General features: G+C 38.1%; 1 protein-coding gene across 29 annotated transcripts in view; it reads left to right on the forward strand.

Moving 5' to 3' along the window:
- The window catches only part of Mbnl1 (muscleblind like splicing regulator 1), a 164,861-nt gene that overhangs the window by 74,678 nt on the left and 66,207 nt on the right, over positions 1-23,976 (forward strand). Inside the window, exon 1 of one of the 29 annotated variants that reach the window (XM_029475667.1) lies at positions 6,011-6,689. The exons of the other annotated variants lie outside the window; for them this stretch is intronic. The gene's annotated coding sequence lies outside the window, so the exon portion shown is untranslated. Of the gene's footprint in view, positions 1-6,010; positions 6,690-23,976 lie in introns of those variants that run through there. 29 annotated transcript variants of the gene reach the window in all.

A 23,976-nucleotide genomic window follows, 5' to 3' on the forward strand; every position in this document is an offset into this window, starting at 1 on the left:
CTCCCTCTCCCTCTCCCTCTCCCTCTCTCTTTCTCTGTGTGTGTGTGTGTACATTTTATTGAAATTCTATTAATTTTCCATTCATAGTAAAAGGAATAGGGATATTCCAGAAACTGGTTTTATTGAGTCTCCTCACTTGTCAAATGTGAATAATACGATGCCTGCCTCAAAAACAGGCAACAATAATAGAATGACCTGGATGCAGTAATATAAAAACCATATGACATGCTATTTTTTTTATTAGTATACTCTTTAGCCAAGTATGGCCCAACTGACTTAAATGCCATATTTCTAGCTTACAAGGAAAGTGGGTAATAGCAGAAACACTCTTCCTTATACCACTTGGTGAGGTCATTTGTTGTGTTACATATATATCAATTTTTAACAGACATATGATTTGAACTTGTACATCTCTTAGTAATTCTTATAAATTATGTCAAGTATTTTTAATATTGAGGACACAATCTGCTCTATTTGGAAAAATATACCTTTTCCAGTTAAAAGTAAAAAGGAGTGATGCATATTCAAATAAGAGAAAATTCACTTAATTTAGAGACTTAGATTTCATCTTGTTCTGTATAGCTATATGGAATATATAATTTTGTATCATTGTACTCAGGAAACTGCAGAATGCAGAGAGCCATTCTGATCTGCTGGCTTTTTTTTTTTAATCAATTATAATACTTCTATTGTTCATGTGCCCAAAATTTGCTGAGATAAATTCTAACCTCTAACAACATAACCAGGTAATACAAACACTGAAAGTACACTAAAACAACCAACTCTTCCTGACTCCCCTGCCCCATGCATAATAGAAAGGGAAATGTTTGTTTTCTAAACTGTACAGACGAATGCTATCTCCGACACCGAAAGTCTTCCCTTTTCCTGGTGTGGACACAGTAAGTCATCCTGAGTCACTTGGGGACTTTATTTAAAGCATAAAATTGTGAGGACAAATGACTCAGGGGTCTATGTGGTGTGGCTAGACTTTCCCACTGTCAGGTTAGCGGTTCCCACACAACTCACTCCCTATTAAATATTGGGGGAATCTTTGTTTTCACTATGGGAGTGCATTAAAACCTCATCTGTTCTGACTTGTGTGCCCTTTACTTGTTATATTTGTTATTAATACATTTGTTTCCAAATGAAGCCTATTCAAAGAATTAAGCAGAGGGAATGGGCCCAGTCATAGCTCATGAATATAAGAGGGGCTTAGCTTATTTGTACACAGATACTGGCTTTTCTCTTATTCTTATTTCTTTTGTGTGTGTGTGTGAGTGAAATATTTACATAACTAGTTACTTAAGCTTGAATCTTAATACTTCCACTGCCCTAGCATCAGCAAGAAATAAGTATATGGCGATTGAACAAGTTCTGGATATGCTGAAAAACCATAATTTATATATGTTTGCATGACTGCATAAATAACTGATGGGTTCTCCTAGTTATCACTCACTAATGCCAAGATAACAAGATAATTTGTTTAGGGGGTTGGATATGAATCTCAAAAGTCATTGGCAACTTGGGCCTCATCATGAGATGTGTCTTACAAATAAATCCTTTAATCTATCTTATGCAAAAAAAAAAAAAATCTATGCAGTTACTTTATTTCCCTTACTGACAATATGGAAAAATATACTCTTTAGCATATTTTTATTTGTTATATCCAGTGTTATACGTAGAGGCTGGAACAGATTTAAATCTGTTATTAGCGTGAATAATCAAGCTCATTTTATGTGATATCAACACCACTATCCAGGGTTACTGCACTCTCCACCTCCTTTTATTTTGATTTTAGAAATAATTGAGAATAAGTAAACCTTTACATGGTATGTCATTTGAAGGGAGTCCACATAGGCACCACAATAAGTTGTTGGTAAATGCTGCCCAGGGGCTGTATTTCATAAAGCTTATGACTAAATTATAACCGAGGGAAAGTTCATCAAAAGAATATCCTCCTAAAGTTTCCATAGATTCTCCTCCTTAGTTTTGCCTAACCAAGCAGTAGCTGCCCCAAAATAGCATGAGTCAGGCTCACAGCCAGTGAAAGAAACAGGTTGGCTTCTGTGTTATTTTTGCCCTAACATTAGGGACCTGTCTGCATGATTTGAACTGTCTGGTCTGACAGTCTTGTGTCCTCAGCAGCTCACTCAAGGAAGGTCACTTCAGCTGCTGAATCTTCAGGGAAGCCCTGGGTCAAAGTTGGTTTCAGCTCATATGTCATGGGATGACCTTTAAATTTCTTAAGTTCCATCTGAACTCATAATTATGGTCTCAGCTTTGCATTTAATGAACTGCATGGGCAGAGCTGGGAATGTGTAAGTGTGACTGCAGCAATGGCGGTTCTCCTGCAGAAGAGGCACTACTGGTAACAATGCTTTAGTCCCGTGGGGCCACCGAAGTTAGGGTCTATTTTGAGAAATGTGACAACTAGATATGTTCTTCACATCCTAACATCTGACAGGCATAAAACATGTGAGAGAAATTTGTTCCTCTGTGTAGACTTATTTGCAGGTCCTCTTCCCACCACAGTTCTAGCTAATCATGGTATTTATCACTCCCGCTCTGAAGAGCTCCAGTAGTCAGTTTTCAAGAGTCTTCAGGAGGATGGAAGAACAGTCTTGCAGGTGCTTTGCATTCCAAAGTCTACATTTTTCCTGCTTTTCAAGGATTGTGACACTTCTTACATCTAGCATTCACCTTGCTGTGTTGAGGTAAAACACCAGAGAAACATGCCAAGAGTCTTAGTTCACAATGTTGTCGTTTCACCAATAAGGCCAATTTTCTACTATGCAGAAAATTCATGCATTAGTGTTCATGATTCTCTAATAAGTCTGGGATAGAAACATGTTAATCTTTTTCATTTCCTCTTGAAGTTCTTAAGTTCCTAAGAAATAAATCTAGGTATCTTTTCTATTTCTAGGATTGAATTTCTAGCAATTCATCTAGATACCTTGCTAGCAATGCTCCCACATGCCGTTGTCCAATCATATTCTGGTGAAAAGAAATGATCAGTAACATCAGAATGGAAATACATTATGGGAACAGAGGAGCATTGCTCATTCTGTAAATGTTGCAAGAACTGATATCTCCTCATGTAGTCGGGGTGTTGTACAGATTATGAAAACAGTAACCCTTGAGAACTTTCTATGCTAGGAAGGCAGATAAGAGTAGATTTTAAAACTGAGCAAAATCTCAGGGTAGCAATTATTTTACATGGTAAGTCTCTTTCAGTGACAGGTTTTAGGGCAGTTAATTTGCTTACTAGGAATGAGGAGGAAGTAAATTATGAAAGGGCTATTGAGGTTGCCATAAGATAAACCTTTGAGAGTAGTTTTCTGTATAGAATTGGAAATTGAGTATCTCCTAGTAACTGTTTATATCACTTGCTTGGAGAGCAGATTTAGGTATGATCACAAGAAGACACCTGCCTTGGCACTTGGTGTGGGATAAGTGCAAACACATGGGTAGTCTGTGTGAATGTGGAATTAACAAGAATGTTCGGGCTAGCATCTTACTGGGTATGGCTCTAACAGAACTCAAGCTACTGCTGCCACCCACTGCTCCTGATACCGGGGAATGGAAGCATGGCTGACCAGCAGACCCCTAACTCTCAGTGCCATAGCAGTTACATGAGAGGTGTTGGTTAAGGGATCCATCTTAGATCCTTTTCATGGCACCTTGGCAAGCAGAAACTGTATTATCCATTGAAGATGAAGCATGGCGTTGTCTGATAGATGCTGGTGAGTAAATGAGGCAAACTGGAAGCCAATTAACTAAGCTAAAGTGAGGCAGGCTAGTTGTGCAGAATTCCATGGGAAGAAGGCTTCTGAGGCTGTGTACTTTGGGAGCACATTCCACGCTTTAGTGCCCTCATCCATAGCCTGCTTATGTTTCATGAGCACTGCTGGCATTGACTCACACATAACGTTGATTCCCAAACTGATGCACAGTTCAGCAAATGGGGCATAGATCCCCATAGACTGCTTGAGTCTCTACCTCTTCTGTCCTTTACTCGAGTCACAGCTAGACTTTCTTAGATGAAAGTAATTTGTTTTCATTTCTAATTGTACTCCTGCTTTATTCATACTAGTTGAGTACACATTTTAAATGAAATTAATTGATGTGCATGATTTTTGCCAGAAATGTTATTTTTAGACAGAGATAATTTTGTAAGTAAATTAGTATAATACATGCTTTATGAATCAGATAGTTGTACAGGCTGTACCTTACTATTGTATTTATGCTTTGAGACTCTGAATGAGCTAGTATTTTCTATCTTCAAAATAGTTTATTTTTTATATAAAATTATATTTACCATAATTCATCTCAGATGCTAATAAGGTACCCATTACCTGTGTGTTCATTTTATTAATTGGAAGAAATACTAATTTTAAGTTTTTATAAGGCTACAGACTATAGGCTGCAAGTTTTCCTAGAATAATCATCCTGTATTGATAGATGTTTAAGTTATTGTCTCTAAAAATCTGCAATAATTACATTTGAGAACTTAAATAGTAAAGAATCTGTCAAGTGACATAGAAAGAAACATGCTGAAATTTCTTTTCACTTTTAGCAAAGTTGGCACCCTTTATGAGTTGGCACCCCCACCCCATCATTATCATTCTCTGCCTCCTTATGGTATTATGTAGGTGATGCTGGGATATAGTTCTTGATGCATTTGTTAGGAGTATTTAATGCTTAACATTTATTCAAACATCTTATGTTCCAACTTATTTACTAGCACATTTTATTTACACAAAACAACTACTTTTTATTTCTACTGAATGACATACATGTGGTCTAAAAACGTTTATAAATAAATACATTAACTTTCCCATTTTAGATCACCATTTGCTTCAACAAGTTCTTGTTACCGCTTTATTTAGATGGGATTGAAAAATATAGGTGCAGTAATGCAAGTAAAATTGATCTGTTGAATTTAATCTCAAGGACCACATTATGGAAGCGATCGCCCTCCCTCCTCTAGACATCAGGGTCCAACCACTGTTTTTTAAGCCTTCCTCAGTGATACAATGTCTGGAAATGATAAGACCACATTCAACTCCCTCAAATAAAGAGGTTCATTTCATTTATTCTTAACTGTGTACATTGGAAATAAGGAAGGAAATTAACACTTGTTTTTAAAAGAGTATTTTAAATACTCACTAAATCCCGTGGGTTTTCGTATACCAACTACATGCAACATTAGTAGATTCTAGTTGCTCTGAATTTGAAGTTGGTACTGAAGTGAAGAGTTCCTCACAGGGACCTGCTATTGTGTAATAGGGTCTTTTCACACCTGTGTCCAGATGTCTAAAACAAGTCTAAAATACTCTGTAGAGTTACCTTGCTTCTAATTTTAAGAAAGTCAGGATGGCTAAATTGTCTCAGTCATTTTCCTTTGCTGTACATTAGATATAGTTAACAGCTTCTCAATGCTTATGCTTGGTTTCCAAGTTTCAAACAGAGTCACCCTGAGCACTGTCTCCTGCATGATCTAGCTCTCGCAGTTCAGAGTAAGCAGCCCAGTGTAAGTTCCTCAAAGCTGTGGGAGATAAGAGCCATGAGGACTAGGTATCAAGTTCTCTGCACCTTCATGGGAAGAGCTGTGTTGTGAGGCCCAGGCAGTCAGCAGAGTCCTGTACATTAGAGCTTCTCCCTAGTGAACTGGCACACTTGCTTCCCCTCTGGTTTTCTTTCTCCTTTCTTAGTTCCATCTCTTGCTCTTCTCCAGCTTGTACACTCCTGGAACACCTGCCTCTTTTCTATCAAATTCTTTACTTAATCAAACTCCGCTTTCACCCTCCTCTGGCTCTGGTTGCAAGTGATGTACTTGATGAAATATGTGTTGCACAATTAGAAAGTAATTATTTTTTCTCAAGAAGATTTTAAAAAAGAAACTAATTGAGTTTAATCTCTGTGTCTTCCTATTTTCTCTTTCAATTCCAGACAGCTTTGGCTTTTTACCTCTTGCCTGTGGACCAGCTTCCTGGGATTTTTTTTTTTTTTTTACATTTGTACATTAATTTAATATTAAGGTTGCAATGACAGAGTATAGTAATCTCATACAACTTTTGAAATGTTAACATTAGTCCAACAGGCATGCTATAACATGTGTCCCTCACTTTTCTTTCTAGAACTAGATCTCCACCCCTTCATCCATGTTTTGGCTTTCTGTGGGATGCGTGAATGGCTGCCCCCTTGTATTTTGTTGCACTTCTCCATTGCTTCTTGTGTTCTGGTGGGAACCTTGGTGATTCTTCTCAATCGCTACCTGAGCTCTGTGCTGGTTGCTGCTCATCTCCCAGGGTCTTGTGCTGGCTGGTCATGTCTCTACCTCCTTGGCACTGCCCCTTGGCAGAACCGTGGTCCCTTGTTGGCTGCGTCTAAACCCATGTGAGGGTGGGGAATATTCCTCCCCCTGCTGCTACGATTGAGCTCTGTGCTGGGTACCACAGAGCCCTCTACACTTGCTTTCAGTTGCTAAGGCATCCCGAGCTTTGGCTGTGGCTCAGTGGTCCTGCTATCCAAACCCTAAAACTTTCCTAGCCTCCACACTCAGTGGTAGCAGCAGGTGTTGGGATTTCTCCAACTTCTAAGGCCTTGGGAGGAAGAGAGTGGCTGTTGACATAGACCTCAAGGATTTTCAGAGTACACCAGGAAACTTCTCCAGAAGATATGTAAAGGTAAGATTCTGATTTCTCTAGGAAGCAGTTTCAGAAGCATAGAAAACAAAACCTCTAAGCATGGGTTAATGTAAATGGATTTTCGTAGAGAATACCAAGAACTATGATAACATAGACAAAACTTGTCCTGCATTGGGCCTCTACTTATTGCAAATACTTCTTGGAGGTGGGTGGTTCTGGGTGAACTTTACATTTATATTCTATTTTTACCCCTATTAAATAATTGGCATTGGAGAGATTTTAAAGAATTGTACTCAATGATTTGAATTGGAATTTTGAAGCATTTTGTTTCTCCATGTCATAATCATCACTGTATATTTAGTAAGATTGTTTTTGAGGTTTAAAGGATAATGTAGCAATCCTTTAGTTTATAAAGGTACCTATATTTGAGTTAGCTTGCCATTAATATTTAATACCAAAAACTTATTAAATGAGTGTTTCCTTACATTCTGCCCAGGAAGCAGAAGTGCAGCTCTGTCATCTGGGTAGTGCTAGAGTACACACTCGTGCCTTGTTGGCATTCCTGCAGCACGGTAGAGCCCTGGAACAATGCAACATCTTCTAACCTCTTAGGCCTTTCTTTCTCTCCCTTTCTTTCTTCCCTTCTTTCTTTTATTATTGTTGTTATTATTATTATTATTATTATTTTAAAAAGATGGTCTTGTAGTACAGCCAATACCCACCCTTCTGAAATTTACTCTTACAGTCCAGCCAGCCCCAGCACTTAATGACTTCTGTCTCTCAGTTTGCAGGGCTGGGATCACAAGTGGGATTACAATGTGGGCCTGTTTACAGTATTCCTCATTGAAAATGCACCTGGGACTGGGTAAAGAATCTGGATTAGGTGCTAGTGTTCTCTGTTTCTGAGTTGTGGGAGGGCAGCAGTACAAACCATGTATGCAGAAGCACAAAGCCTAGCACAAAGCCAGCTCCTAACTCGTTTCTAACTTACTCTTCACCGTGCATTTCACAGGCAGTAACCCATGAGCTGATTTTCTGATTTCAACCTTACCATCAATTCATAGCATCTTTTTACCTTCTTTGATTTTTTTTTAAACTATGAACTTAATATCTTAACCAATGCTCTATCATTGAAATTAAGGCTCTTGTTTACAAAACCAACCTAAATTTAGTACTAAAATTAAAATATATACTTACCAATAACTTAACAAACTGAAAATATATTGAATAGTATTTATTTCTGTTCTGTCCTATGTGATATTCCCTCCAGACTGCAAAGAATAACTAGAGTGTTTTGAAGTCTTTATAGTGAGATAAAATGCATATTTGGCTTCTTACCCAAAATACAATGGTGGCATTTTATTGTTCTTATTCTTAATGGTTATCAATGCAACTCATTTAGTCATTAAATAAAACAAAAAGACTTGATATGAAGTCCAAGGCTAGGAGTTTGCTTTATGATTAAATGTGCCTTGAGTCCACCCCGCTTACATTTCTCCAGAAATCTTATTGTCTCTTAGGATGAGAAATCAAATGAATATAAGAATGTGAACTCTTAAAAATATCGAAAACTTGCAAATTAATTATGAATGATAATTATTGTAGAAGGATCCTAGTTTTCCTGTTCATAGTAAGGTGCATGGCTCTGTTCTCAGAATAAGGCCCAGTTAGAGTGTTTCTGCATAACTCAGGTCAGCTTGAAACCTGTGCTTGTCCGTCCCATGTTTCCTCTTCCTTTGTGCAGCAGAGGCCTCCAAACAGAGGGGAATAGGCAGAATATTTACAGTAGGTGCTTAATTACACAAATATAAAGTTCTTGTTATTTAGTTTATATTATGTAATAAGAAAGTCAAAGTGTGCAACCTTCACTAGACATGCCCATGTAGAAAAGGAAGAAAGGACAGACCTACATTTCATCAGAGCAACTCAACGGAAAGATGAATGTAGGGCTCTGACCAGCTGCTGACATTTTTGTTTATTTATAAAGTTTTACTGCTCAAAAGCAAATCATTCCTATGTATTATCCATCTTATGTGGAACTAAAAGCTTATTGGTTAGTTTTACAGAATTAAAATAATCTTTTAGTTAATTTCATATTTTATAAATTGCCTACCTTAGAATCACATACATTTATTTCTTGAAAACTTGAGATAGGGATGAGAGGGAGAAGCAAAGGGCGGTGGTGGAGGGGTGATAGGAGATCATTTTATATCTGTAAGACATTTGCAGATGGAATTAGTCAATATAACAGAAAGGTACTCAAGATACTGTTTTTATTGCACCATGGGGAAGACAAAACTGAAGCTTTATGAAGTTGAACAGCCTACCATGTTCTTCACTCCAGGGCTCACTGATGCCAGAAAGCGTAGCTGCAGAAGCTGTTGGCAGGATCATTGATCTTTGAACATTCTGAGCATCTAGTGCCCCCTTCTCTCCTCATCCTTGGAATAGCACAGTGATGGAAAAATGAACACAGCCCCCATCCTGGTCATTCTAGGCTCTTATTCTGTATCTGGCTTTGTGACCTTGGGATATTTACTTACAGTCTTTTTCAGCTGTAGTCTCACTCTCTCTAATATATGAATAACATTATCTCCTTGTCAGAGTTTTTATGAAGATTTAATTTAATGAAACAGCTTGTGCCAGTACTTAGCACAGTGGCTAGCATACGAAAATGGCGATTGTGTGGATGTTACTATGTAATTGTCCCAAGGTCACACTGTTAGAAAAGGATTGAGTCACAACTGAAACACAAGTCTCTCTGAATAAAATAGTAAATAAAATGGGAGAAGATACAAGTACCTGCACACCCAGCATGCTGCAGAAACTTCAAAAGAAAGGTCATACTCTCCACTAATAAAATATATTAAATGATACGTATGCGAACCACAGGCTCAAATAACTACTGGCTTTTATTAACAGTTGACCTAGATATAAACACCTTTAAAAGCATAGTGTCTTTATCTGATTGACAGGTCTGGTTAGTGAAAACCATTTACAGATGGATAGGTCTTCCATTCTCTAAGAACCAAAATGTTGTTATGTCATGACATAGACTGTCAGTAGGAAGGGAGGAAAATGTCAAGGAATGAACGCAAATAACTGGAGAGGGGACAGAAGTTCTTTTTCATTTTGCCTGATGTTTGTTTGTAACACTGGAGGACCCCAGGTAATGAGAGGAATGCCAGTTGCACAGATGATAGAATATTCTTTTGATCTTTATTCTCTGAAGCAGAGCAGAAACTAGCAGTGTCTGCTCATCCTGAAGAGAGACTCATCAAAATTGAAATGTCAGGATTTAGCTTTGAATGGGATGGATTCAAGATGTGTATTTTTTTTTCAATGTAGTTCTTGCTGCTCTTTGACATGTTTATGTATTGATTTATAATCTTAACATGATGTCTAGGAAATAAATGGACATTCAACATATGCTTAATTAAGTTAAAGGAAATATATTGCAGAATGGAGTAAGAAGACTAACTAACATTAGGGTCTAATGGCACCAAAGTGATTAGAAAGCACGGACTCAAGACTCAGTCTAAATGAAGGGGCAAATTAGGGCAGATGTTTTAGTGTGGGGAGCTTTGTATTTGTATTTTTTGATGCCTGGCTAAGGATGTAGAAGAACTGAAACCTGCAGTACAGCTGTAAGCACAGGAGTAAAATGTTCAGCATCACTCATGAGCACACAGTGCAATTGGAGAATGGAGAGGTAAAGGGACTGAACTGTACTTCGTTTATGTTTTTCATGCCAAAAAGTATTTCTGGTGTTAGAACTCAATTTGGTGCCCAGAGTATGGAGGGAAAAACTATTAGAACTATACCATTGGTGTATAACTTTATTAAGAAATTCTGAAAATATGGTTTAAATGTACAATATCATAAATTGTAACTTGCAACACATAAAGTAATAGAGCTATATCGATGACAGAGAAAAAGTATAATTCTAAAAAGCTGAAATACTTATAGGTAATTATTGGAATAACATCGATATTTGTTTTGTAATAAAACTCTCAATGATCTTTTTATGTTTATTCAGATATAGTAAGGGAAAGGCATCTCTTATCCTTTATGGAAACAAGAAAACTTAAAAGAACAAAGGAAATTGCTTCATTTTAAACCAAACACTTTGTGTTGATACAACTAAAACCTCAAGTCAAAACTGATGCTCCTTTGGGCTGCTGCTCCCCTTCCCAGGAGGCTGTAATCACACACTTCACTTCCTGTTTAGTATTTGTGGCCACACACCAATGCATAAGGACCAGCACCATTCACTGGCACCATTCACAGGAGGGGTTTCAGTTTCATAGAAGAGGCACTTGAGTGTTTAGGCTCCATGCAGTCAGTCCTTGGATCCAAATCCTGGGGAGTGTATGCTGTCACCCGAAAAGAGCATATTTAGAAAATATCAGATGAGAGTAAAAATCAAACCACATGAGCAAATGTTCCAGGAACATTTGTATCTTAATTTGAAAAAGACCATATGTTGCAGCAGTACTTCAGTAAGATTAAGATAGTGCTGAACTTTCCAGAATATCATCAGAACAAACTTAAATTGACTGCACATTTCAAAATATTTTGCTATACAAACATACATGGATGTGAAGGTAAACAAAGAATTGAGTGTGAATGAAGCAAACTTAGAACTAACACATGCACCTCATTTTATGAATGTGGGTGTCATCTGGGCCATTATTATTGATGCAAATGTGGCTGTATTTAGGCCTTTCCATTTTGCTTTTGGTTGTCTCTGTTTGAATTACATAGTTTCAGTGTAGTGGCAAGGCTGTCTTACTTCACTTAACCCATGGTGGGTTTTCTTTCCAACTTTGTTTCTTATTTTTATTTACTTGCTTTTAGTTTTGTTGGCAGTTTGCTACTTGTGTTTTAACTAGGCTGTAATTTGAAAATATTATTGAAGTAGTACATATTAATTAATAAAAATCATAAAATCTTAAAATCTTTCACATGTGAAAACCTCTTAGATATATAGAATGCAAGCTCCCCCCTCCTAATTCTTTGTCAAAAAATGTGTTCATGGCAGTTTAATTTGCTTTATTCTGCTTTGTTATAAATATAAGATAGCATGATATAAATAAAATCAGTGAGGTCTCTCCCTAAGGAGAATTTTGTCACGAGAAGGAAAAGGTCAACATATTCTAAAGTGAATATAAACATTTAGAGTATATAAGATATAAATTACATAACTTTTGTGCCATTTGTAAGAGTTAGAAATGTTCTAGTTCAGCCTTGTGGTTAAGAATATCAGTTCCATGGCCGGAGAAGCCTGGAAACCCTGGATTTACCATGTAATGGTTGTGCCACCCTGGGAAGTTACTTGTTTGTGTTATGTTAGGGAACACCAGATTTTCAGTCTTTGCAATGGGTATAATCCTACACGATAGGATTCTTGGAAGATTAAATAGAAGTTTGAATCACATCAAACCATGACTAGAATACTCCAAATACTGACTAAGTGGTTGTTTTCTTCTAACTTCTTTTTTAATAAGAGAGAACTGAGGGAAGTGAGTCTGAGATGAAAAAAACTGGACATAATAAAACCTCAACCTATGTGGAAGTCAGACCTGTACAGTAGCATGAGTTCACCATCACGGGGGAGAGACAGAAATCAGGCCAAGTCTGTGACAGTAGTTGCTGTTGTTTCAATAGTGCTTCTTGGGAAAGGTTATCATTCCCCTACTGAACTTACTCAAGTTCGGCCCTGCATGTTTATATCACACAGATGGCCTTTATATTTTGGTGACCTTCTTATAACCCTGAATATTCAGGTACGTCACCTATCACAAGCCAGATGCATTAATTTTGGAACATTCCTTATTTATTTTCTCCACATTGTTCTCAGTTTTCTGGTGAAGGGTTCTTTTATAGATTTTTTTTTTCATTTGCTATTGTCATTTGGCATTAGCATGGTGACTATCACACTTACTACATATATAGGACTACCACTATTTTTCATGGAGTAACTTGAGTGTTAGTTTCTTACTAGACCTCTTAATGGCTAATTTCAGGTTAGGAAAACATGGTTCTGCTGTAATATTTTGAAGTTTGCCTAGGCTATTTGGAGCCAACATTAATGTGCACTTCAAAAAATGTAGACTGGCCAGAAAGTAGTTCAGAGACTCTCGACTGAAAACACTGACATAGTGTAAGTTTCCCAGTCTGCTGTGTTCTCTGAGGCCATAACAGAAAGCTCTAGGGACAACTTGGTGCAGTGGGTGTGGAACATGGGTCATCCAGCCTCCACACATGATCCATCCAAACTTGAGAACATAGGATTTTATTTTTGATTTTCAAAGTCTGATATTGAAAGATTGAGCTTGTTTCTTATATATATCAGTATAACTTAGCTATTATTCTAACATGTTTGCAAATGCTTCATAGAATTCAACTAATAAAAAGCACTGTTAACTTTACTTGCTCACTGTTAAGATTGCATCATAGACACAGATCTCTTGAAAAGGGCACCACAGCCCAGAGGTAGTTAACTTAGAACTATTCTAGAACAAAAACTATTTTAAAAATATTTTTACTGAGGTCAAAGAAACATTTAAAACAAACAATAAAAATTTGAAGCTGGGCTTAGTGGCAATACTCTAATCCCTACTATGTGTGAGGTTGAGGTAGGAAATTCAAAGCCTGCATTGGTCTATAGAGCAGAATCTCCAGCCTGATCAACTTAGCCAAAAGCCTTGTATCAAAGTTAAAAATACAGTATTTTTTTAAGTGTTGAGGTTAGACAATGATTGCTTAGTATATTCAAGCCCTAGATAAGATACCTACAGACCCACATAACAACAACAACAAAAGAAAGAAGGTAATAACCCAGAGACTTGATTATTTTAAAACTAACATTATCTTTGTAAAAATAATATTTTATAGTTTCTTAAATTGTATTGAAATTATCCTTCTAATAATATTTAAATTATAAATTTTCCATTTTAAACCTACATTGCATTTAGGTTTCATATTTTTAATAGTTTTTTTTTCTGCTAGTAGTTCATATATGCTGATTCATTTGAAGGCAGGTTAGTTTCTACTGAAGGTTTTTTAATATACATGGAGTTCTCAAAGGAATCCAAGAGCTTTAGAGTGAAGGAGACTGGAAGTCAGGTAGGAACACAGGAAGCTAAGCCCAGCTTAAACTTGGAGTGAGTTCTCCAGCTTTCTAAGGGAGTTTGGGTTCTTCACAGTGCTGCCTTAATGGCTGCGTCATCTGGGGCTCGCCCATTCTTCTTACCCAAGCTGCTTGGAGCTAATGAACTGACCCATACAGCTTGTAAAGAACTCCTGGTGTTCTAGAAGCGATGCAGAGTGAGTGGAGGTTTAGAAGCAGGTTCAAGCCAGCTTTCCTCCTCAGCTTTACCATTTCCTGTGAGAATTAAAATGGAAAAGATAATTATTTTTAGAATTTGCAATGTAAATTTTCCACCTGTTTAGAATGAGGAGAAGAGTTCCAACGCTGTTTTCCACTTAGCTAAATCATGTATGTTTTTAAAAGAAGACAGGTGATATTTAAAATTTGGTCCTAAGGAATTTCACAGACAGAGCCATCTGCCCCGATGAAGAAAATGTATTTTTAGCCAACACTAGAGAATGTAGGATGTAGTTTCCTAAAATGGCTGGATATGCCAAATGTCTGCTAATGAATAAATGAACAAGCACGTAAAATGTATCTGGGTGGACAAATGAATGACTAAATTTATTAGTTGTGTGTTCATATGCTTCTTTATTATTTTTAGGAAAAGAACTCAGCTTCAAGTGCTACAAAATTTATTGAAATATGTTCAATAGAATTCCTCGTTTCTGTGTGGCCATTGCTAGTTTCTGCCCCAGGGCAGGGATGTTTGATTGATAATGCTTCTGTAGGTTGAGTTATCCTGCATGTGTAGAGGCTTTAGAATAGGACAAGAAAACACAGATCCTAAGCAAGGGGGCTATTTTGAGAAAAGTAAATACTAGTTCGAGTGATCACAGCCTAAAAATAACCCGTAGAAGTGGATTGATAAGATCACACTGGTTTAAAAGGTATTAATGTGCTGTGTCCTGTTTCATTTGGTGTTGGTGGCAATTGTTAGTAAAGGAATACCAAGAGCAGAACTTTTTAAGCAAAGGTTGAGATTATAGATTAAGTATTGCTGTTTAGAGAGTTGGGCTTATTGAGCATCTTAGGACATTGTTGACATAAGACTGACTGCAGAAAGGAACCAAGGTTGAATGTTGAGAAGAAGAGATTCTGCTGAGTGTGTACTAGAGGCTTAGCATAGGTATGGTTATTTGAAATGGAGCAGATAGCTATAGAGCTCTGACAACTCTTGAAACACCTAAATAACATTTTTTTCACTGCTTACCATGCAAGTATTTCAAGCTGTTGCTTTTACTTAGCTTGGTATAGAGTTAAGTTTTAGCCAATGTAAGGTACTTGTGTTTTCTTGATTCATAGCTGAATAAAATACTTAGTATTGAAAAAGAATACAGAAATCACTTTAGTAACTAGAGTGACTGAAAGTTCATTTCTGATAACTCTAAATTAGTAATTTAATGTGACATTTCACTACAAAATGAAAAAATAAAAAAGATGCTTTGTCGTTTCTTACGCATCCTAATAACTATTCAGTTCCTATTTTTCATAGTCATAAAATCACACAGTTCACTCCTGTGTATGTCAGCAAAGGAGACAGTGCTTTGAAAAGAGTATCCCCTGTAAAGAAGGTGCAGGACATGTTTTGTATTATATACTAATGTTGCTTCTTTTTCAATATGGTGGTAAGAAAAGGATCAGGTAATAATAACCCGAAGGGTTAGAATGATGATAATTGGGCTTGGAACATTGTCTTTGTTACTATTAGAAATATTCATAAAAATTATTGAGAATTTAATACATGAATACAGTATTTATAACATTTTCCTCCTCCTCCTCCTTCCTCCAATTTTTCTCATCTCTCTTCCACTCCTCAAATTCATGACCTCTTATTTTTAAATTATAATTGGTGTGTGTGTGTGTGTGTGTGTGTGTGTGTGTGTTTCTGGCTGATCTCTTGACCTCTTGAGTCCTCATCCCTAGTGAAGACTGAGTCTCACCTCCTCAGTAACTTAATTCCCTGTAGGTCTTCCAGGTTGGAGCCTTATAAGGTTTCCCCTGTTTGCATTGCATGTGAATTTGGTGGTGGCATCTCTTAGATACTGTTTAGGAATAGAAGTGAATGCCAGCTGCAAACATAGCACTACAGAGAAAGCTGTTGAGAGCAGTGGAACCACAGCTGTTAAAGAAAAGTGGAACCACAACTGTTGAAGAAAAGTGGAATTACAGATGTTTCTTCCCACTGAGTAAGGTCGCAGGCATCAGTGGAGAGCCAAAGCATGAAAAGTCCCTAACTAGACAACATGGGTGAAGTTGGGGCTAATCAGAATATGGAGTTGTGGAATTTGAATTTGAAGATAAACCAGACACTGACTTAGAGAAACCAGGAAAGAGATTCTGGGCAATAAGATTGTGTTTCTTACATTATCAATTCAAATCTTTGGGGGTCTGTGTCCTTGTGTGTGTGATCTACTGCCTCTGTCCAAGCTTTGTTAATGGATTGTTTTAAATCTCTTTACCTCTTTGTTTGCTTTATATAGCCCCACCTTGACATAATGTTGTGAGACAGAGGGCCTGACCTGTCCATAGACACACTGGCTGAACCTCTCCATTCATGGGTTCTAATGAAGTTCAGACACCATTAGTGAGAGTTGACTACCAGGAGATGAGCCTTGCAGGGCTGTTCCACAACCACAATGTAAGGCTTCGAGGCTACTTACCTAAGTAAAACTTCTTAACACTTTCCAAAACAATCCTTAATCCCTAGTGACTAAGGCAGATTATTATATCAGACATTTATTGTCATTGTCTTCAGTCTGCACTCAGGAAGTCACAGACCTTCACTAGAATAGTTAAATTTATATGTTAGGCTACCCTGTGGCGAAAGTTAAAAACTTAAAGTTGTGCTTGCTGTAATTTTTTTTTCCCCAAGAATTAAAAACTTGTGAACATTTCTTTATAATTTAGTTTCACAATTGAGCTATAGTTCTGAAATCTTAAGAACTCCTTTGTTAATGTTTATTTATATATTTATGTTATAGTAATATTTAACATTATACTCTTATGTGTATAACACAGAAGAGGAGACTAAGATGGTGGGCTTAAAGGCACACTGCTGGTATTTTAGCATGCTTTGCCTTCACACACATTATTATAGATGACAGTTGTACCAAATGTAGTTCAGGGCTACATAAAATGGTATTTGAAATTATATTTAAGAAATATATAGGTGGTGCAGCACGCAAAGCATCTTCACTGCCCTTCCATATGGAAAAGCCTCCTGACAGGTCATTATTGTTATATAGTGGACCCCATTTTGAGCTTTAGAAGTCTGTGTTTGATACCCTCTAGCATTACTCTGAGCTTCTCCTTCATCTCTACTGATACGTTTCTTGTTTGTTTGTTTGTTTGTTTAATTTAGGAAAAAGTTTCTAGGCATAGACTCTACTATTTTCACTTTTTTTGGATTCAACATTATATTTAAAGTGAAAAGTATCACTATTGTAATTTCTAAATTATGTAAATTATGGGTTTTTAAATTTAGACACTTGATTTTATTTTCTTGCAAACCCTTTGCTCTATTTCTCTTCAAAGTAGTAAAGGAGGAAAGATCGAAAGAGAAGACAAAATAGTTAGTATGAGTAAAGAAAGCTGACTATATTCACATACTCCTCTAGGTGCACGTGTTGCTACTGATTTTAATCACTTAAAATACTGATTGATCTTCAGTGTCCTGTCACTGTACAAATTTAATTCCTTTCAGATGCCCCTGAGAGGTCAGAAGAACAAAAGCCTTTCCTGCCCTGGGCAGTGAGACATTTTATAAAGTAAAACACATCTTTGCCCTGGCTTACCTCTCTCAGTCTTTCAACCACTCTCTTGACTGTTCTCCTGCCTCCCTGGAGTGTTAAAAGGTGTTTCTCTTACATTCCTGCTTCCACATTCTCTTTTATCTCTTCATAAAACCTTTTCTGAATGAGGACCTGCATCACAGTCAGCTCCTCTGAGAGCCTCTGCTGCTCCGTTGCTCGGACCTGATCGATGTTTCCACATCACATCATCCCACATTGGTTCCTAGTATAAGTACTTACCTGAGATGCAGGTCGGACTGACACTGTGTGGTGCGGGAAGTTCCTTATTCTGGAATAGCTGCTTAGTGCTGACATTAAAATATATTTTATGGTTCTTTGGGATACACATGGGCAGAAATGTTTTGGGCTATGTCAGTAAGTCTGTGTAAGTCAGCTTTATGAGTGACAACTTACAACAAAGTGGAAATGTAAGCCTTATAGTCAAGCACAGACTTCACCTGTGAATGTCAGATAGAAATGTTTCCTGTTAAGAGTGTCAGATACAGCAAGCTGTAGTCAGTGAGCAGGTCTCATCCTAACATCAGCGCTTGACTCCAAACAGTGCATGTCTTTGAGCTGTCAGGTGTGCACTCCATTGTCAGGGGCCTCCTAGATCTGAATGTGTCATACGTCCATGGAACATGCAATGTTGAGAATGGCTGAGGCCTTGACAGAGTTGGGAGAAGAACAGTGGCTTCTATTTATCTCTGCTCAGAAGTGAAGCCCCCATTTCTCCTTAGGTTGTCTGAGCTAGAATTATCCTGTGCCAACTTAATGCAGCAGAGACTGACTGGGAGAGGATGTGTTTTGCATGCAGAGATATAGAGGAAATGCCAAGAACTTGATATCGGCACTGCATTTGGTTTCTCCTCTTTTCCAGTTTTCATTAAAGGGGTACATGATTGCAAGGGGATGTTATGAAGCAAATGCTATGTGGCCAACTCAAGTAAGAAATATTAATTCTCTGGAAATTTATTGAATTCTTGTCATAATTTTGACATGTTAAGCACTGCAGAGTGTATAGATTCTAGCATTTTGGGCTAGTAGCAATTTGAAAATTGAAATGTAACAAAATTCAGGGTTTACCTTGCAAATTCCCCCAACAGTATGTACTGTATCAGTTTGAACAGTGGTTCTCAACCTGTGGTTTCTGACCCTCAAAGACCATGGGAAAACACAGATACTTACATTACTATTCATAACAGTAGGGATATTACAGATACGAAGTAGCAACGAAAATAATTTTATGGTAGGTGGGCACCACAGCATGAGGAACTCAATTAAAGAGTCACAGCATTTGGAAGGGTGAGAGGCAGTGAGTTAGAGCTTGAGGCCATACTCTGTTTGGAACGAACAGGAAAAGCAGAGAGGCCGTTCCTCAGTTTGAGTGGAGGAGGTCAATGTATTGCTGTCTAGATAGGAACTAGTGGAGGATGGGAGATGGAGACAAGATTACTGATGCAAGCATAATCAGAGGCCAGCTGAGCATGCTCTCTTGCGGTCTGTCCTGTGTGAGACTGTAATAGTCAATGTGTTCAACTTCTTGTTCTTAGGGCTGTATTGCAGAGGTGGCTGTGCTCTGTGTTAAAACATTACATATTTAAGTTTGTGGATCATAGAGATTAATGACAGCAATATAAGACCTTTCCATGGCTTATTTGTATATTTGGGTTTTCCCTATTCTTTAAAATTATAAAGCAAATACCTTTTTTTTTTTGCAACAGAATTTTCTTGATTGAAGCAATGGGATACAAGTGACAGTATAAAGGGACAAAAAAAGAGGTGTGTGTGTGTGTGTGTGTGTGTGTGTGTGTGTGTCTGCTCCACTGCCCAAGAGACAAAATGGCATCTTGTGCCTGTTTCTGTATGGAGGTCAGAGGTCTAGGATCAATTCAGCATTTATTCCATGAGCCTCAGCCCACCGTACTTATTTTCTAAATATCATTCCGTCCTAAATTACAAACCTTGCTTTGCTATCCTTCTATACTGCTAGTAGATGTGATTATAGTGAGCCCCAAGGCGAGGCCCATTAGGATCTGGAGTAACGGTAGCTATTGTCGGGGATGCTATTTGCGACCAATTTTTAGAAGTCCATGATTATAGCCAAGTCCACCCCTATTCATTAATTATAGCTTCCTTGATTAGCCACTTCACATCTTGGAGCCGGTTTACTTACCTCTAAAATAAAGTAGCATCTGCCTTAATTACTTTCAATGACTGTTGTGACATATATAGAAAAGAAAATAATAGTGTGTGGTGTCACCAAACAGTTTCAGCTTTCTCAGTACTACATTCTCACTCCTAAGAGGTTCTCACGAGCAAGAAGTTCAGCCAGACGGTTGTGTGGGAAGGCACTGTGATGGTTTCACTTACGATTGAAGTTCTAGGAGTATGTGTATATGTGTGTGTGGGGTCTATAACAGGAAGAAAGTGTGGAGGTATAACAGGAGGAATGGCATGTAGACAACAGTGTCGAAGGAATGGAAGCTTAGTGGTAGGTCATCCAGTTTTCTCACCTCCCCTTCCCTTCCTCCAGCAGCTGTTCCCATAGAACTATGGCTGGAGACCACTGAATGAGGGAGTAAAGTGCCTGCCTAAGGAGATTTAAGCTTCAGTGAGAGGAGAAAAGATGATTGTATCCTAGCTGCACAGAGTTGGAAATAGGTTGGAGATCTGGTGTTACTATTTAGCCAAGCAGAGAGAGGGGGAAAGTCACATTGAAGTGTGAAACCTGAGGACTGAGGGATCTGTGGGGCAGAAAACAGAGGTGGGAGTAAAGGCAGGAGCTCAGGTCCTGATAATTATTCTTTTTAAGGTGAGAACTAATTGAGTGGTCGTAGGAGTGCTAACGACTTTTCCTTTGATTCATAATGATTAAACATTTTTAAATTCCTTTCTGGTTATAGAATGAATAAAAAAACCCACAACTATGTCTTTTCTATCAAAGGATCTGGGTTTTTGAAAACTAATAAAATTATAGAAGTGCCATTTGCTAAAATCACACTAATTAGTGTATTTGACTAATTTCCTTTGAAAAGAAAACAACGTGACTCATTGAAAAGCTAGACTTACTCTCATAAACAATGACTAAAATCACCCTGGAGATTAAAATTTCATATACCCGAACTAAGACAGCTTAAGCTGCTACACCTGTTCTGTCATTTGCCCGAAACTACATGTATAAGCAAGAAAGGGGGTTTGCTTTCCAGTCTTTGCTGACCTTACAGAAACTATATATATTTTGACGTAGTCACTTGGGCAGGACAAATTACATTGCAAATGTCAAGAGGCATCCAAACCTTTTTCCTTGCCAAAGATGGTTCAAGTAAATTTCGATAAATAAATAAATACAATGTAACTTTTTCACATTTTTCAGTCAGTTTTACTTTTGTCACTAGTTGTCACTTCCGTTCATGATTGCTGTGTGGGGATAGATGCAGTGGTACATTGCTTAGCATTTTCCTCTTGGAGGGGAGAGAACAGTGCTTTGTCCAGTCAGCTGATTACTGCTGAGTGAATGGCTCACATTGTTACTGATTTCATACTACTTCCATAGGGAAGGGACTGGACCTGGAGTTGAGCAGGGGTGCCTAGTAAGCTATGGAGCCCTGTGGACTGGACCTAGCATACTGCAGGAAGGACAAACATCCTAGGAGGATATTGGAGCTAAGGTGTGGCTTTAGGTACTTTCAAAGGCATTGCTGCAGTGGTTCTCAACCTTCCTAACGCTGGGATCTTTTGGTACAGTTTTTATGTTGTTGTGACCTCCAGACATAAAATTATTTCATTACTCTGATTTTGCTGCTGTTTGGAATTGTCATGTAACTATCAGGTATGTACGATGTCTGACATGAGACCCTTGTGAAAGTGTTGTTTGGATACTAAAGGGGTCACGATTCACAGGTTGAGAACCTCTGTGTTATTGGCTGTGATCACTGTGTTCCAATGGAAAGTTTCTCAGTTACTGACCATGATTTTAAAAGCTTGAGGAGAGTCTAGACACTGAGTAAACCCTCCCTGGCCTCTAGTACCTAACTGCCATTTCTGCATTTAGACAGATTTCTTAATAGAAACTTCAGAGAATAGCTCTTTTCCTAGGTTCATCTCAGAACCCAGTCTTTGTGAGGCTCCTCTAATTAGGTGCTTCTGTCTCCCAGACCTCATTAGGGAATCCTCTTCTGTATGTGGTTTCTCCATGTGCTTCCTTCCCACTGTGTTCTGTTAATCCTTCATTTTCTCATTTATGATTTTAACTACTGCCTATTTTTTCCTAAATGTTACCTTGGAACATTTTAAACCTGTTCAGAAATGATGTGTGTGTGTGTGTGTGTGTGTGTGTGTGTGTGTGTGTATGGCATTCAAGTAAGTTTACTAATTGTTAACATTTTGCCACTAATTTTTTTTTACTTTAGTGTGTATGTGTATTATGTGTAGGTATATGTGTGTGGTGTGTTAATGCCATGCCCTGCATGTGAGATTAGAGGACAGATTGCAAGAGTCATTTCTCTTTTTTCACTGTGTAGGCTTGAACTCAGTTTGCAAGGCTTGGCACCAAGCACCCTCCAGTTGACACAGCTCACCAGCCACATTTTGATAATTTGCGTGTGTGTGTGTGTGTGTGTGTGTGTGTGTGTGTGTGTGTCTTTGAAAGAACAAAGCAATACACACCCATTCCTTTTGTTAGTTAACTTTACCCAGATGCTGCTATGTTTGACTTAGTTATACTTCACAACTTTTGAAGGTTTCCTCTTGATTCATTTATTTGTCAAACAATTAGAGCTATAATTATCAGGTCCTGACGCTAAGCTGTGAAGTAAACAGCCTGACTACAAGAAGGGGGGGGGGGCAGCGGAGACAGAGACAACACTGTGTTACCTTTGAATGCAGTTAGAGGAGCCCATATGTCCTTCTCTGTCATTCATCCATTCACTGATTTCCTTTCTTCAGTCGCCAACCTTTATCATTGACGTTGTAACAGGCTCTTTATGTGCTGCTAAGAGTCCTTGACTCTTAAGAGCATAATCTGTGTCCAAGAGCAGAGTGGATATTTACTTATGGGAGATCCAGGGGTACTATAGAAAGGGAGACAAGATTTGTCCCTCCCTGTTTCAGACAGCCATTTGTAGTAAGGAGGAATGAACTAAGCAGATAAGGAAAACACCATTATATTTCAAGCCAAAGAAGCATGAAACATACAGAATATCCTAAGGAGCCAGGGAAGCTTTATGCAGAGCAGCATTTGCTGGGGAGCTGTCTTCAGACAAGGAAAAGCTGCAGCTTGGCAGGTGGTGTGGCAGAGATCTCCCACGCTCAGCCTAAGTGTATAAAGCGGCCCTGACTGAGCCTAAGGGTGATGTAGAGCAGATCTGTATTTCCACAACCTTACCCTCAAAACACCGAGCAAAGGGCTGATCTTGCCGTTTTTAATTCTAGAAGATTAAGCCTGTTTAGTAGCAGCCAACGCTGATATTACCTAGTTCCGTTATTTTAACAACTTATGCCTTTTTACCCATTCCTGAGGAGCTGTTGGTAACTGATAGCTGCTGCAGGAGGGCAAGACATTCTTCATTGAGCCTGTGGCCTCTGCTGGGTCTCCAGTTTTCCAGCACATGACCTCCACCATGCACATATTGGCCATACTAATTAGATGGAAATAGTGGGTGTTGTTGTTAATTTTCTGTTGTTTTGTTTTGTTTTTAATAAGAAAGCATGAACTTGGAGAGAGGGGTAATGAGCAGCTGAGAGGATATGGAAAGAATGGGAGGGAATAAATGGGGACTGTGGGTGCATATGGTAATGTTTATTCTCAGAGAGTAAAACAACAACAACAACAACAACAAAAACCCCACAAAGTTAGTTTCACAGCTACAGTAAGAAGGCATAATGAACAGTTTACAGTTACTGCATTTCGCAGGGACATAGCATTGCCCTGGGTTTCTCCGTCTCAGCTCTGTCAGTGTTGTATTCATAATGAGCATTTGTCCAAGGTCCATTTCTTGCTTTGTAGAGTGCTTGGCAGCATCCCTGGGTGGCCTCTTCCCACTGCATGTCAATATGCCAGGAGTAGTTTCCTCAAACCTCCAGCTGTGAAACCAAACATGTAAAGATGGCCTTGATTAAAAGCTAGGCACTTAATTAAAAAAAATAAGAAGAAAGTAGGTTAGTTACCTTCCTGTGGGCTTACTGCATTTGTTAATTTCATTGTGTTGCTTTTATCATTGTGTGTGTGTGCACATGTGCATGTCTCTGTGGATATGTGTGTTTATGCATGTGTGGATGTGTGTTGTTCGTGTATGTGTACTTGTGAGCAGATGACATTGTCTAATAAATGTTATGAAGTTTTTTTTTTTTTTTTTTTTTTTTTTTTTTTTTTTTG

The sequence above is a fragment of the Mus caroli genome, chromosome 3, assembly GCF_900094665.2.
Source record: "Mus caroli chromosome 3, CAROLI_EIJ_v1.1, whole genome shotgun sequence".
In the NCBI taxonomy this organism is placed as follows: domain Eukaryota; kingdom Metazoa; phylum Chordata; class Mammalia; order Rodentia; family Muridae; genus Mus; species Mus caroli.